General features: G+C 38.1%; 1 protein-coding gene across 2 annotated transcripts in view; it reads right to left on the reverse strand.

The window, feature by feature from the left end:
* EPS8 (epidermal growth factor receptor pathway substrate 8) overlaps positions 1-14,188 on the reverse strand; it is a 169,485-nt gene extending 155,297 nt beyond the window's left edge. The window contains exon 1 of one of the 2 annotated variants that reach the window (XM_050749480.1): positions 14,054-14,188. The gene's annotated coding sequence lies outside the window, so the exon portion shown is untranslated. Of the gene's footprint in view, positions 1-13,900; positions 13,992-14,053 lie in introns of those variants that run through there. The other variant, XM_050749477.1, reaches the window with a different exon arrangement.
* Between the last annotated feature and the right edge of the window lie 3,060 nt (positions 14,189-17,248).

Genomic DNA, 17,248 nt, shown 5'->3' on the forward strand with positions numbered 1-17,248 from the left:
GTGTGTAATTTGAGAGGTGTGTTAGAATGCACTTGGCTCCACTAAAGAAGGGGGAGTCCACATTTTCCTTGCTTGTAAGTGAAATGCAAAAACAATTGCAACTTGGCAATTCATATGGCAGTCTTAAAGTTAACCACATTCAAAATTCAAGACAACAGAATTTTCCCCATCTCTAAGGTTTAACACTTTACAATCAGCCTAAGGTGTTAAATATGAATTCATTTTATGAATAATGGCTTCTTCACTCCCAAAAGTTTCCAGGAAAAACTACTGAATACTGTATATAAAAATGACATAAACCACACTTGTCTGGTCTGATCTTAAATTGAACTTAATAGTTTAAATACTCTTTCAAAGAGAGTACTGGTATACTGTAATTTTCCCCAAAGCTCATAAATAGCCAATGTTCCTTTGTGGAATCATTGTAAAATACACATAAATTGGAAATAGACTTATTTTATAAATCTACAGTACCAGTATATGTAGAAAAACAATACAAAATGTTAATATATTTACATTTGAATAGGAAAAAAATGTGAACCTCTATTAAGGAAAGAGGGGGAGAGAAGCCAAAAAGATTATCCTTTATTTTCCAGATTTTTGAGCCCTTACCTAGAACCTGATGCTTCTGTTAAGTTTTTATGCTTCTTTTCATTTAGGCGTCTAACATCACACAGTCCACAAAGAAGATAAGAATGTTGTCTATCTTGTCAATTAGAGTATTCTCATTATTTAGTACTAGTACTTAATAGGCACTTAATTTCTTTATTGACAGATAAATTTCATTAACTGAAACAAAATTATTTTCTATTAGATAAAGTTGTCTATCCAGGACTGTTAGATCAAGAAACTAGATTGGGTTACATTAAGCCGATGGGCCTGCTAATGATTTAGCAAAATTCCTGTCCCATATATGTGTATTACAAGAAAGAACACTGGAAAAAGCTGAAATGAATTAAACAAGCTCTAACACCACTACAACAAACAAACTCACTTTCACATACAAAGGACAGTTTCATATGTATTTTATTATATATTCCATATGCATTTGTGTGCATATTTCTCTCCAACAATTTTTCTTTTAAAAGAAATTTTTGCCCAGGTATTTTCCTTTCCAGTGATTGGTATGGTTGACATCAGTAACAGAAATAGCAGGAATAATTAGAAGAGGAGGAAGGAGCAGCTGAAATGATCATAGCTAGAAGCTTTTAAATGTAATTTTGGGGGGAAATAATACACTTCTGGCTGAACTAGTTTCTCTAGCTTTAAGAGTTAAGCCATGTTCTCAACTCATCGCCTACAAAGGAGCAATCCGGTACTCTTCTGGAAGAGAGAAAAAACCAGCTGACTTAGGTGAATGACTACTCTAAAAACCATCCCCTCAAGTTCACATGCACTCTCTCAGGAACTAACACAGACCTAGATTAGCCCCTACGCATCAGCAAGCATTTGTTACGCCTAATACCCAAAACCCAACTGATGTCCGCATTAGCCCAATAATGTCAATGTTAGCTAGAAATGTCTGGCTCAATCTTGCAAGAATAGGAATTTCCACATTCAGAACTCAGTCTTTTATTTTGCAGCTATTTATTGAACACTTACTTAATATACACTTAAATCAAATAATATATTGTTCCTTACAGCATAGAATCAAAGTTCCCTAGAACTTTGTAGCTCATGAAGAGCACGGTGCTGGTAAAAATGGCTTATGGGTTCTTGAGAAACGTAGTGTTTCCCCTTTTGCTACTGCCAAACTATTTCTATATCAGATTCTACCACCGCTTGTTTTTCCAATCATTTTACCACTCTATCTATTAGTTTGGAATCTTATTGAAAATGTCATATTTCCCAATAACAATAGTTTGATTATATCAATGCCTTTGAAAACCATACACATAACACAAAATGTAATTGGTAGCCATTGGATTAAATTATCCCATATTTTTAGGTCTTTTATCCTGTAGTCCAATGAGAGCTGACAAAATCATTCTTCAACAATTCCATTAACTGCCTGGCAGAGAGAAAAGATGAAAATAGCTAGAGATAACAGATATAGATGGAGGAAGGACATTGGAGGTAAGATGAAGTGACTTTTATATCCATTTTAAGATTCTTTACGATGCCATGGAGGAGCCTATGTGAATTGTTTTTTACATTATATAACTCAAGATATATTTTAATTCAAATTCTAAAATTCCCTACAGTGAGAAGGGGTACCTACAAAGCAAAATGAAACACACACACACACACACACACACACAAACAAACAAAACAAAAAAAACCAGCAGCATATGTCCTAATATATGAACAAAGCCACAGTGGACCTTTCTAATCGGTATAAAAACTGAATGCTGTTAAGATGCATTCCAGTTAAAGTTAAGCACTGTTAACACATGTATTCTGGACTAGATTTCACTCTCTTCATAATGAGATTTTACTATTTCCAAAATCACTTACTTAGTACCCAAATAAGGTAAAGGCGATGAAGGCTTCAATCCCTCCTTTGTTTCAAACTCCCTAGCAGCCTAAACTTAACCTTCACTGTCACAACCACTATGAATGTCTCTTTTATTCAGACTTCTCTCTCCATGACTGAGATCTCACCAGGCAATAAGAAAGAGTTAGAATAGTAATTGGAAAGCTATCAAAGTTATGAAAAATATACTTTTCTATTAAAGCCATCTGAGGATTTAAAAAGGGTGTCAGAAACGAGCTAAAGGAGGGGGTACAGCTGGGAGGAGGAGAAGAGTTGGGGAAGGCAGTGATGAAGGAAAGCCCACATGGTTATTTATCTGCTTCAAGAATTGTAAAAGACTATTTTCTTGACGAGACCATGGAAAGTAGCAAGTCTTCAGATAAAGCTGAAAATGTGAAATGTGGACCAAGTTTATGGATGTTGTACTAACTGGGGCTGAAACTGTTTGTTTCAACAGTTTGGGTAAGAAATGTAAAAAAATTAAAATAACATAAAAACAAATATGCTTTAAACCATTTATTCTGTAATTCTGCAAACATAGCAAACATACAAACACACACAAAAAATAGACTTTATTCCTAAATTTAAATGAAGCTATAATTTTTCCAATTTTCCTTACACATTATTGTTCAGGCTAGGCCATCATGGATTATTCATTTTAAAATAGAAGTGATAATACTTTAAGCAAATCTGAGAATTAACGCACACAAAAATCTTTAGAGGGTGATTTTCAACAATGATTAAAAACACTCCGACACGCACTCTTCAGGCATACGCGTTAATCCCACACCTTTGCATGCATGAGTATCATGTGAATAATGCTGCAAGTACTGGACCAATGACCAGATTTTTATCACAGAAAGGATTCCATTGCTATTAAATTATTCAGAATCTAACAAGGCCCCACAAAGGAGCTAAATAAAAGAACTACTGACAAAATTAATGTTCTGTCAACTAAAAGGATCTTGATGTGTAAAAAACAAAACAAAACAAAACAAAAAAAAACACACTGTACTTTTTTGAAAACAGACCACACAATAGAGGTTCTGAGAATATAGATAAACACTAAAACAATAAAGACAACTCAGTCTGAAGATAGGGTTTCAAAAATCAACATTCCTGGACTAAAGAATAATATTTTTAAACTCCCAAATACATATAGTTTGTCATAAAACAGTTGAAGTTTTGAAAACCCACTGCAAAGGGAAATTGGAGATTACATACACATGCATATAAACATGAACAAGCTGTTCATGCCTTTATGGGGGGAATAAAGATAGTAAATCTACTTAGAGGTAGTGTTTTCATTTCTTCCATATATGAAAGAAACTATCAAATGCAGTTTGCATGCCCAGGCAGAAAATGAGTCATTAATTCACCAAGTTACTCACAAAATGAATTTCAAGAAATCCAAGCTCCCCAAAAAGAAGGCAAAGCAAGATTTTAAAATGTAACAGACTTTTTTTTTTTTTTTTGAGACAGAGTTTTGCTCTTGTTGCCCAGGCTGGAGTGCAATGGCGCAATCTTGGCTCACTACAACCTCCTGCCTCCCGGGGTTCAAGCGATTCTCCTGCCTCAGCCTCCCGAGTAGCTGGGATTACAGGTATGCGCCACCAAGCCCTGATAATTTTGTATTCTTAGTAGAGACAGGGTTTCTCCATGTTTGTCAGGCTGGTCTCAAACTCCCAAACTCAGGTGATTCACTAGCCTTGGCTTCCCAAAATGCTGGGATTACAGGCGTGAGCCACCGTGCCTAGAAAAATATAACAGACTTTTCACTAGCGAAACAGTTAAGTGTATCTTCTATTTCTATCATCAAAAGTATATCTTTCTTTAAATTCTAAAAGAGTACTTAAAATCATCTTATTATACATTCAGGTCTAAAATAACCATCAACTTTAAATGTCAAAATTATTGTAGAAAATTAGATAAATTGTAATCAATGTCTTTTCAAAAGAGAGAGATTTTACATATATTTTTATTTGCAGCTTTGTTTTTCCACTTCAGATACTGGAAACATTCTATTGTTGCATTAAACTAACAAATATCTCAATAATATACAAGTATTTCTATAATAAGGAACAACAGTAATATTCTAATGGTGTTAACAAAAGATAATTCAACAGCTCTCAATAAGGGACTTGAAAAATGTTTTTCCCTCATTTAAGTACAAACTTCCTTCTATCAAGCTTTTTTTCTATTTTTTCTTTCTCTTTTTCTTCTCCCCTTATATTAAAAACACAATTTTTCAATTATAGAACTCTGATCTCTTATCAAGCACATAATTCATTTAACAAGTTATTTTTTAGTACATTCCTAAATAGTATGTTTCAGGTTCTGTTCAGAAACTATTTATGGCTTAGAATTTTAGGTAGGCTTAAACAGGACTAGATCTGGTTTCATAGATTATTACATTCTTTTGTTGCTATGCTACTAAATGTAAGAATGGTTTGAAACAGGACCTCCAATTTCACCCAAAAACATGCAAGTTCTCTTTCTTAAATTCCATATAATCACTTGAGTGTCACAGGACTGAAAAAGCACACATGAATTTGTTTGCTACATAAAGAGCTACATTTAGAAGGCCATGTGACTAGAAGATTCATGCAATTCTTAAACAGGTTTAGTATCTTTATTCTCTTCTGCTACAATGTAATGAATACTCTGTTGTATTGTTACTTACAAAAATGAAAAATAACTGCTCATTCAGTTCTAATACTCCTGTAAACTCTGAATGTGGGAATGTGCAGAACTTCCCACCACTCCCATCATGCCAACCTATTCCACAGACGTCAAACATGCTCATCTTTCCACCTGGAGAGAGATGAGTGTCTCGCTTTGCCTCAAAAATTCATTCTATGAGACTCAAACATCACCTTCCCCAGTAAAGACTTTTCTGACTCCCTCGGCCACAGTGAGGCTCTCCTTTCTGCTATGTGCTGAGATTGGGAATACACACACACACACACACACACACACACACGCACACACTTTTCATTTAACATCCCCCACGGATAATAGTACCTACTTGACATTTCCACCTCTTAGATAAGAAAACCAAGGCAGATAAGGTCTGATTCCAAAGTCCATTCTTTGTTTGCTTTTTAATATATACTTCCTTCAGCTCCACACTGTACTAAAACAGGTGTCTGGCTACCTCCATTCTCTGAGCCTCCTGACAACAAAAGGCAGAGATCCTATCTTACTCATTTTTGTATTCCTGGTGTCTGGCACAGAACAGATACTCAACAAACACTCAATAAAAAATGAATGAATAAACAAATAAAATGTAGTAATGTTCAACTTCCTATGTGAGGAAAACTCATCCCCTTTTAAGTACTTATGTAAAAGTATGATAGTAAGTGCTAACTTCATTCAGCAAGCCTTTTGTGAGTGTGTCATATACAGTGTGTTGGGCTTAAATACCTCGGGGAACTTAACTGACTCAGTTCCCTGTCCTTGAGAAGCTTTAAATCCAATGAGGGAAAGAAATAACCAACTAGCTAATGCTACCATTACTTTATTTTGTCTAATTCCCCACAAACTTTTCTCTTTAAAAGAATCTCATTCTTTACAACCATGTTCCATCACCACATACCTCTGGTCAGTAGGATATAGATAAGTCAACAGAAAACAAAGCTAGAAGAATCTTTGTGGAGCTTAAATACACATTCTTTTTAGCTATTCTTGTTTAGCACAGTAGTCATTTGAGCAGGTATACAGCACAGTATTAAAGAAAAGAATATAATTAAGGATACCCTGATACCATCCTTGCCCTTTTTCTTTTATAAGTGCAGCATGACCAAGTGGAAAGGGCATGGATTTTGGAGTCAGGTCAGGGTTCTCATCCCAATTCTGTCCCTTTCTCCCCATGTGTGACACAAGTCGCTTTATCTTTCTGGGCCTATTCCTTTATCTATAATTCAGAGATAAAGAAGCATGCCTTAAAGGGCTCTTGTAACAGTAAAGGAGATAATGTATGTAACACATGCCACACAAAAGGTACTATTATTATGTGAGCTGCTCCACCTGCTTCTTGAAGAATACTGGTTCTAACTTTAGTGCAACAATATAAATATTTCTAATCCTGTCTTACTCTGTTTTCCATTGCTTATAACAGAATACCTGAAATGGGTAATTCTAAAGAAAAGGAATTTATGTCTTACAGTTATGGAGGTTAAGAAGTCCACGGTCAAGGTGCTACATCTGGTGAGAGCCTTCTTGCTGGTGGGGACTCTCTAAGAGTTCCAGGACAACAGAGAACATCACAGGGCAAGAGGGCTGAGTGTGCTCATGCGCTCACTCAGTCTCTCTTCCTTTTCTTACAAAGCCACCAGTCCCACTCCCATGATAACCCCTTAATCCATTAATTCATGAATGGATCAATCACTTCTTAAAGGCCTCACCTCTCAAAACTGCCACATTGAGGATGAAATTTCAACACGAGTTTTGGAGGGGACAAATATGCAAACTATAGTACACCACAATATCAATGACACAAAATGTATACCAAAAGAGAGGTACATTTGACTTTTGAAAAGACAGGTTTGAACTAACATGGGTCCACTTATACCCAGATTTTTTTCAATAAATATATTTGGAAAAATTTTTGGAGATTTGTGACAATTTAAAAACACTTGGGCTGGGTGTGGTGGCTCATGCCTATAATACCAGCACTTTGGGAGGCCAACTTGGAAGCATTGCTTGTGCCTAGGAGTTCAAAACCATCCTGGACAACACAGAGAGATCCTGTCTCTGCAAAAAATAAAAATAAAAATAAATTAGCCAGGCTTGGTGATACATGCCTATAGTCCCAGCTATTCAGAAGGCTGAGTGGGGAGGATCACCTGGGCCTGGGAGGTTGAGGCTGCAGTGAGCCCAAGATTGTGCCACTGCACTCCAGCCTGGGTGACAATGAGATTGTCTCAAAAAATTTTTTTAAATAAATAAACACAATAAAAACACAGACAAACCATGTAGCCGGGATAACAAAAAAATTAAGAAAAAAGGTATGTCATGAATGCATTATATATATATAAATACTAGTCTACTTTATCATTTTATGGCAGTAGCCATAAAATTTATTAGAAAAAATTAAAATTTATCAAAACTTACACACACACAATACACAGTATCATTCACAGTCAAGAGAAATGTAAACAAATGTAAAGATGCATTAAGTTCTAACAGCATACAATTAACTGTAGTATATACTGTACTACTGTAATAATTTCATAGCCACCTCCTGTTGTTATTGCAGTGAGTTCAAGTGTTGTGAGTATCCGCTTAATCCACTGTGTGATGTTAATCATCTCCGCGTGAGCGGTTCATCTCTCCGGTAAATTGTGTATCACAGTAAAAAATGATTTCTCGCTGTTCTCTTGTATTTTTCATCCTGTTTAGTGCAATACCACAAACCTTGAATGAAAACATGCCACTAGAGATGCCGGAAATGCTCCCCAGAAACAGAGAAAAGTCATGACATTACGAGATAAAGTTGAATTGCTTGGTATGTAGCATAGATTGAGGTCTGCAGCTGCAGTTCCCAGCCCTGCCTCTCCATTCCCCGCCTTTTCAGACATAGGAGTCATCTTGTAAGCAGACAAAAACTTATAATATCAATAAGTACAGTACAGTACTGTATTTTCTCTCCCTTATGGTTTGACTAAGAAAATTTTCTTTTCTCTAGTTTATTGTAAGAATACAGTGTAATATACATATAACATACAAAACATGGGTTAATAGACTGTGTTATCAGTAAGGTTTCCAGTCAACAGAAGGGTTACTAATTAAGTTTTTGGGAAGTCAAAAATTATACACAAATTTCCAGCTGTGCAGGGGTCAGTGCATCTAACCCCTGCATTATTGAAGGGTCAACTGTACTTGAAAAAAGTCACTTGTAGCAGGAAGAATAGCATGGGAAAAGATTCAAGACCATATAGTTAAGTCTCAGATTTCTAGCTGGTGCATACATCAACTGCCTCTTCTCAACATACACCCTGCAAATCCTTTATTCCAGATTCTTTTTTCAAAAAATCAAACTATTATTTCCTATGATAAGATCTAAAAGAACTGACAGATGTTACTCTATACTAACAATTCCATTTTCACGAAGAAGAATCTCTGAGTTAGTTAAAAAAAAAAGAGGAAAATGAATTATGTACAATGTCTAGAAATAAATCTTGGCACACAGTACATGCTGTATTATATATTAGTTTCCAAGTCATTTCTCAACTGTTTAGGTAAGTAATTTTGCAGAACATGTAATAAAAAATTTAATAAAAACATTTTCCTTTCAATTCCAAACCTAATTTATAATTTAAAAATCACATTTACTTGTGCTGGTACAACTAGGAATCCATAAGCAAAAAAATTAAGCTAGACACAGACCTTATACCTTTCATAAAAATTAACTCTAAATGGATCACATACCTAAAAGTAAAATGCAAAACTATAAAACTTCTAGGAAAAACACAGGATAAAATCTATGCAGCCTTGGCAATGAGTTTTCAAATACAACACCAAAGCCTATCCATGAAATTTGTAAGTTGGCCTTATTAAAATTAAAGACATCTGTTCTGACAAAGACACTGTTAGGAAAATAAAAAGACAAACCAAAGTGGGAGAAAATATTTGCAAAACACATATCTGATAAAGTGCCTATATATAAAATGTATAAAGAACTCTTCAAACTCAACAATAAGAAAACAACCCCATTAAAAAGTGGGCAAATTATCTGAACAGACATCACACCACAGAAGATGTACAGATGAAAAGGAGCATGTGAAAAGATGTTATCATATGTCATTAAGAAATAGTAAATTAACGTTAACAATGACATATTACTACACACCTATTAGAATGGATAAAATCCAAAAAAACTGGCAAAATCAAATGCTAGCAAAGATGTGGGGCAATAAGAACTCACATTCATTGCTGGTGAAAATGTAATAGTACAGCCACTTTGGAAAACAGTTTGGCAATTTCTTACAAAGCTAACCATAATCTTACCACAGGATCCAGCAATCATACTCCTAAATATTTATCCAATGGATATAAGAACTTATGTCTAACCAAAAACCTGCATGTGAATATTCATAGCAGCTTCATTCATAGTTGCCAAAAACTGGAAGCAATCAAAATATCCTTCAATGGGTGAATAAACAAACCATGATATATCTGATAATGATAGAAATAAATGAGCTATTAAACCTCAAGAAGACATGGATGAACCTTAAATGTGTATTGCTAAATGAAAGAAGCCAGTCTGGCAAGGCTGTATGATTCCAATTATACAACATCTGGAAAGGGCAAAAGTAAAGAGACAGTAAAGATTCGTGGTTTTCTGGGAGAGGGGCTCACAGAGGTTACGAGTGAAGCCCAGGGGATTTGTAATGTGTTGAAATTATTTGGTATGACACTATGATCCTTTAAGGATAGCTACATCAAATTAAGCATTTGTCAAAACCCAAAGAACTTCACAGGACAAAGAGTAAACTTTAATGTATGCAAATGTAAGCAAATCATTTAGAAGGTCAAGGAATCCCAAGGTGGAATGCAGATTGTAACAAAGAAATCTAACTGTATTATAAATGTGTGCTACAATCTCACTGAAAAGGATAGGAGGAAAGGTGCTTAGCTGACTAACTCTAGAAATAAGTAGAGGCTGTGAGACTAAAAGCAAAAGGAATAGTACATAAACAGTGTACTCTTGATGCTAAAGTTGTTTCCCATAGGAACACAGGTTAACAATTTGAATGCTGCTATACATCTATGAAAGAAATGAATGAATAAGCAAATGTATGGCAGATGGTGCAAGCCAGGTTTCTTCTCACTGTTGGAGTAAGTTTCCATATAAACAAGGGGAGAAGGCTAGAATGATACCTGTGGTAATGAATTAGCATTACAGATAAAATGTAAATTCACAGTTAAACATGGATACAAACTGTTACATAAAAATATCTATAGATATGTTCATATACACACATGTATTTCCTGCTTTGTCACATGAGAGAACCTAGAAGCAATGACACTGCAGAAGCAACAAGCACACCTAGCACTCAGATCTTGGTTTCTAACACCATTCCCCAACAAAATGATCTGGATTCCTTGGAGAAATGACTGATTCTAGGACCGTGGCAAGATGTATACAGATGAACCTAGAGCATCTCATAGTACCAGAAAGTAAGGAAATGCTTCCAAAAAAACAAAATTCACATTGATGGTAGTATGTCAAAGAGGCACTGGAGCCAAGCTGTAACAAAATAAAGTAGCATTGGATTATAACCCAAAATATTTAGATAGATAGATTTTATATTTATATAATATATATACCCATGAGTCCAGAACAAAATAAATATGATTGAGTAAATAAACACATGGGGGAGAAGAGACAAATCTCCCATGGAGAAAAACATCTAAGTAATTTATATAGATATTCTGCCTTCAAAGGGGGAAACATAACTTTCTACTCCTTAAGTATAGGCCATACACAGTCCTTCCAAGAGCACAGCATGAAAAAGGCAGAGAAAAGTGGAAAAACCTGATAAATACTACCTCAGCCAGGTGATAAAGATGAGTATCACAGTGACAAATCATGTTGATAGTATATACCCTTGATATCAGATGAAAATGGCGTGTTACCTCTGTGATCTTCCTACCAAAAACCTATAATCACAGTCTAATCATGAGAAAAAACATTAGATAAATTCCAACGAAAATGCATTCTACAAAATACCCGACCAGTACTCCTCAAACATCACCAAAAACAAGGAAGTCTAACAAACTTTCACAGCCAAGAGGAGCCTAGGGAGACATTACAAGGAAATACATTTAGTGGTGTTCCGGATGGTAGGGTCCTGGAACAGAAAAAGGACATTAAAAACTAAGGAAATCTAAATAAAGTATAAACTTTGTTAATGCTAATGTACCGATACTGGTTCATTAACAGTAACAAATACTAATATAAGATGTTAATAAGGGGGGAAGCTGGTATGGGGGTATATTGACACTGTATTTGTAGCTTTCCTGTAAATCCAAAACTTCTGAGAAATAAGGTATATTTTTTAAAAATCCCATTTAGGAATGCATCTAGAAAATACAGAAAAGGTTGTAGTGAAGCACTGAAGACCTTACACTTTCTTGCATATATTCAACTTAAAATGTTTGCAACTATACCAATGCAGAATTTTTCTTACAAAAATATTTTCAATCACTAACAGCTGCAAACAATTTCATGTAGTATTAATAATTCCCAGGAGGGATTTACTATAGCCAGAGTACTTTAATTAAAATTTCACTTTTTCCCCCGACATACCTCTACAGATGTCCAAAAGTTTGTACCCTATCATTAACTTACGTTGTTTTGTGATGACCCATGTAACTACCAAGTATGTTTCATACAACTCGGGAAAGCTGAGTTGTATATAAATATTACATAAATCAGTGCTTAAATATTCATCCAATAGAATTTCAAGTATCTAAAGAGACAACTTTTAAAAATCTATCATTTCCTATTCTGGATACTATGTTTTCTTATACAAACCTTGGTTCAAGTGACCTGCTACAGAATTAAAAGAGGTATGTAAAAGAAGGGAGTAGAGAGAAGAATAAAAAGCAGTAGGGGAAAGGGTGTGAAATAGAGGGTAACAAAACAACTAGGATTGGGAATGTAATAAACACAAAGTAGACAGTAGCAAGCCAATGCCATAGCATAGAAAAGAACTGGTATCTGAAAAGAATCAGTATTGATAAAACCTTGAAAGCAGGAAAAAGCTAGAAATAAAAACAAAATGAATCTTTATATTTGATCACAAACAAGCAAAATATTCAAAATTAGACACTAGGTTCCTGACAGGAAACAAAAGAAACATCACCCCATTTAGAGTGGGGCTATTAATAGTGTCAGTTAAATTACACTTGCTAGAAATTACTATATATAATATTCAATGACATTGGGAAGTGAAAAAAATTACAAAGAGAATGCACCAAGTCTTGTAAACAGCAGTTATCTCAGAATAGTAGAATTAAAAGCAAATTATATTTTCCTTCTTTTTTCCTGCTATAAAGTGAATGACTTGTGGTGCAATCTTACGAAGTCTCAATCTGTGTATTCTGCACTAAACGCATTCTATTAACACTATTGTATTTGTGATACATTCTACCTTACCCTTTATGTGACAATTCTATACTGTTTTAACTTTCAAATTGTAAGTAAAAGTGTGAATTCGTGACCAAAAATTTTCCACACCAGTAACTTAAGAACTACAGCAATATGTTTAGAAAACTGCGATCCCAAACAAAAAATTCTATACTAGGTGAGACAGGATGACATTGACTTTAATTCCAATAGACTCACTAGCACATGATGTCCATTACTATTGCTCACTTTCCAGAACCCAAGGAGCTGTGGAAGAATAGAGTCCTTTCAAAGAAAATAAACTAGAGGAAATACACAACACAGTTACTTTGAGGGGTTTTTTAATTATTATCATTATTTTCAATATAAAGAAGCCTGCCCGGAATCCTAACTCTCCTATTTCTCAAAAACGACAAAGCCAAAAAAATCACACTCTTCACATACACATCTGAAACCAAGTTTTATCTGAACTCATCCTAACATATTAGCTCTTTTACCAATTCCTCTTTACTATCTAAGGCAAGAAACCTTGAAAAGAGAAGCAGTAACACTTTTCACTGAAACATATTTTGTAAAGGAGGGTTCTAAATCCCAATGCTTCACCGCTCTAGATGTCTACGGATTTCAAATCCTAATACCACGGCGTCCTGCCCCCCGCGAGATTCCAACAGTACTACGGGCCCTATGGGAGGAAGAGGATTTAAGAAACACCGCAGGAGAACGATCGGTGCAAAGATTTTGCAAACAGGTAGTCCTAGGAAAGAAAGTAAGAGTGAGAACATCGGAGAGAGCAGGGGGTACATGGGTGGGGAAACCCATTTCAAATGCATGAACTGACCACAACCGGAGAAAAGCCGTCTGTCTTCCCAAAAGTAAAATGGTGAGTAAAGTGGAGTAAGCTAAGAAAGTCAACAGCAATTAGGCATTGACAACGATTCCGAAACAATGAGCTATCTTAATTTGAGGGGGTGAACGGGGGTGGGACCCTGTCCCAAAGGGTCATTTTGAAAAGAACCCCTCCCCATTTGAGGCGGGTGGGGAAAGCAGCTCAACAAATCCCAAGTCTAACATAATAAGCCGAGATCGGGATACTCGGTCTGCAGTCGCCCCACGGACCAGATGAGCGCAGGTGTATCTGCGGAAGCTCAGGTTACCATGAATATCACTGAGCCACGGCGAACCTTCCCTGCCCAGCCTCCCGGAGCCCTGGGCGCGGGTCTGCACGGGCCCCGCGGCTTGCCCGGACCCGGCGAGCGAACGTCTCCGGCCGCAGCGCCCTCGCGCACCTGGCTGCCAACACCAGTTGAAAGCAAAGTGAAGGGAGGCGGACGCGGCTCCTGGCACCGCTCCGATCCAGCACACAAAGGCGGATTTTTAAAATCGAGAGAGTCAAAGCCGCCGGACCCCCGGACCGGCGCCTTTCGCCAAGGGGCTCTTACCTCGGATCCGCCCTCGGGGCCACGGCTTTCCCCGGAGACGCCGCGAGCCCAGACGAGGTGGGAGGGGACCGGGAGAAAGCCCCCCAATCTGATTCGCGCCCAGCCAGTCGTCCGCGAGCCGCGGAGCCGCCCCCTGCGCCCAGCTGAAGAGCAGCGATCTCCGAGGCGAGCACAGCGCCGGCCTCGCGCCGGGCGAGACCGCCTCGCTAGCTGCTGCCTGTGAAGTCTGGAGCCGCCCGCCCGCTCGCGGCCACTGCCAACCGCGCGCCGCGCATGCCCAGTGCCCGCGCGAGGAACCGGGGAGCAGGCGGGCAGGCGAGTGCGCGCCGCGCAGCCAGGAGCGGGATCCGCTTTCCGGGTCTTGCTGGCAGCCGAGCCGCGGAGTTCTGGTCGACTCCAGCGCTGGAGGCGAAGCGGCCGGTGAGGCCGGGTGGGCGGGAGAGGGACCGGAGGAAAGGAAACGGGGCGCTGCGCCAAGTTATCAAGGCCGCGATCAAAGTCGGACCAAGGCAGCGAGCCGACAGCGGGTTTTCCAGAAGTGCCCTAGCAGGACCGACTAGCAGGCAGGAGGCGCGGGAAGGAGCAAAGAGCGTGTGGAGAGCTTCGCCCCCGGCAAGGATGGACGCCCCGGGCGGAGAAAGCGCTCGGGTTACAACACCCGGGGTCTGGCTGCATCTCGTAACCCCTGCCCTATGGCGGCAAACAAGCCGCCCCTAATGACCAGCCAGCCTTCGTCTTCCTCCTCTGGCCCTCGGACCTATTTTCCCCTTTTTGTCGCTTTCCTCTTTTTTTGTTGTCTCTCCAACCCATGCGGTAAAACTGGTGGTGCCCAAGGCCCTGCATCGGGTCCCTGGGACTCTCCCAACTGCCGGTCCTTAGCGCCAGCCTGCAAGCCCAGACCCGCCTCGCCCGGCTGCCTGGGAGTCTATTTTTCTTGTAGCTCTTGCCAAAAGCCCTGATGTGGTTTGAAGTAGTGGAAGCTTCTTTCACTTTGTGCTTCTCGTGCCTTAACCAACCCTCGTAACCTCCTCTCTGAGTAGCTCATGGAGCCTCTAAAGGAGAAGTCCATCTTCTCATAGACATTGTGTTTTCTCACTCTTAAAACTCCTCATTGTCATAGCTACTCCCGCAATCCCCCCATGCTTTCCTAATTTCGAAGTCAGTTGACTTCCAGAAGTCAACGAAAGCCTATAAATTAAACTTGGTTAAAAGAGATTGGACCTGCTTGCTTTGTGAAGCAAATAAAAGCACAGTCAGGGAGAAACGAGATAACATGCCAAGGTGGACATTAAAACCATTCTAAAAGTTGGAATCGATCTAACGGCTAAGTCCAGTCCCCTATTTTAAGTGGGAATCCTCTCTCTGATATTTCCACCAGACCACTATCCACTTGAACGTTTCCAATGTTGTAAATTTCTATTTTTTATCATTACATATAACCATGATTATTTGTTGAATATTTACCTATGCCAGGAACTGAGCAATTTACACACATTATTCCTAGTCTTTAAAATGAGATAGGCCTTATTATACCTATTAAACACATTAGGAAAATGAAACCCAGAAGTTTCCTTCTTTTTGCCAAAGCCAATGCTGACTAACGCCAGAATTAACAACTAGGTCTGCTTAACACCATAGCCTGTATCATTATGAATATCAAATCAACTTCTCTTATACTACTCGTCTTGATTCTGCCCCAGAACCACACAATATGAATCTCATTCTTTATAGACACTGCAAGCCTTGAAATAGTATGAGCAACTATTAAGTAACCAACAGATCTAATACATTTCTTCAAAAATTCTCTTTTAAGTGTTTTTCAAATAACAGTGAGCTGCCATAATCACACTACTCACCTTGCTTTGCATGTGTTTTGCTTTTTCATTCTCCTCTCTAAATTGTGCGCTCAGAATACAACATTCAAATACAGTGGGGCAAGAACTGAGTTCCAGTTCTCCAGCTGCTGATCAGCCACCACTTTGATCCAGGCACAGACTACCTACATTCAAAAAGAACACCCAAGTCTATTTCACATGAACTAAATTAAACTATATCTTCCACCTTACGTAGTCTATACTTCTATGTATTTAAATCTTCATTTTTGTTTTATTCTTATTAAATTTTATGGTGTTTGTTTTAGGACATAATTTCAGATAAATACTAGTGATCACTTTTAACAAAACATTTGTAAATTTAATAAATATACCTTATTTGTCTCCATTTATGTCTAGTAAGAAACAGTAACACAGAACAGGCTTTAAAAAGAGCCTGTGATATTATAAAATATATATTTGGTCTTCATCCCATTTTCAGACATATAGCTCCTAAAATCCTTGAAATCTCCAAAGTGATGAACATCTTTTTGTATTTTAATGAATTGGCTGATGACTGGGGGCTCCGGGATAGCTTCAGGATGGGGACTGGTCATAGGAGGACAAAGGCGTGATTAGTGTGTTGGGACTTTCAGCCCCACCCTCTAACTTCCGGGGTTGGTTAAGATTAAGCTGATCACCAGTGGCCCATGACTTGATCAATCACACCTACGCAATAAAGCCTCCACAAAAAAATAAAATAAAATAAAAATAAAAATAATGGGTTACATGCTTTTCCAGAGAGGGGAACATGAATAACAAAACACCTGGAGATTCCTGGATGGCAGTGCTCCCAGAGAGGGCATAAATCACCCTATGCATCCCTTCAACTGTATTCTCTGTAATATCCTTTATAAGAAAATGGTCAGCATGTTTCCCTGAGTTCTGTGAGCAGGTCTAGCAAAATAACCAAACCCAAGGAGGGACTCATGGGAACCCTAATTTCTAGTTGTTCAGTCAGAAGCACAAGTAAAGCCACCTGGGGCTTTTTTGATTGGCATCAAAGTCGGTGTAGTCTTGCAGGACTGAGCCCTCAACCTGTAGGATCTGACATTATCTCCAGGTAGATAGTATCAGAATTGAATTGAAGACACCCAGCTTCTGTCTGCTGCAGGATTGATTGGTTGATTGCTGGTAGGGGAAATTCTAAAACACTTCATGGTAACCAGAGCTTACAGAAGTCTTCTGTGTTGATTGTTGAATAAGAAAATAGAAAAGAACACTTAGGTTTGGGGTTTCTTTTCCCCTATATCTTCAGACAGTCCACCGCCAAAATAGATTTCCAAGATAACAGTCATTTATGAACCAATACTTTTCAAGCACT

Source organism: Macaca thibetana, chromosome 11 (genome assembly GCF_024542745.1).
Source record: "Macaca thibetana thibetana isolate TM-01 chromosome 11, ASM2454274v1, whole genome shotgun sequence".
NCBI lineage: Eukaryota > Metazoa > Chordata > Mammalia > Primates > Cercopithecidae > Macaca > Macaca thibetana.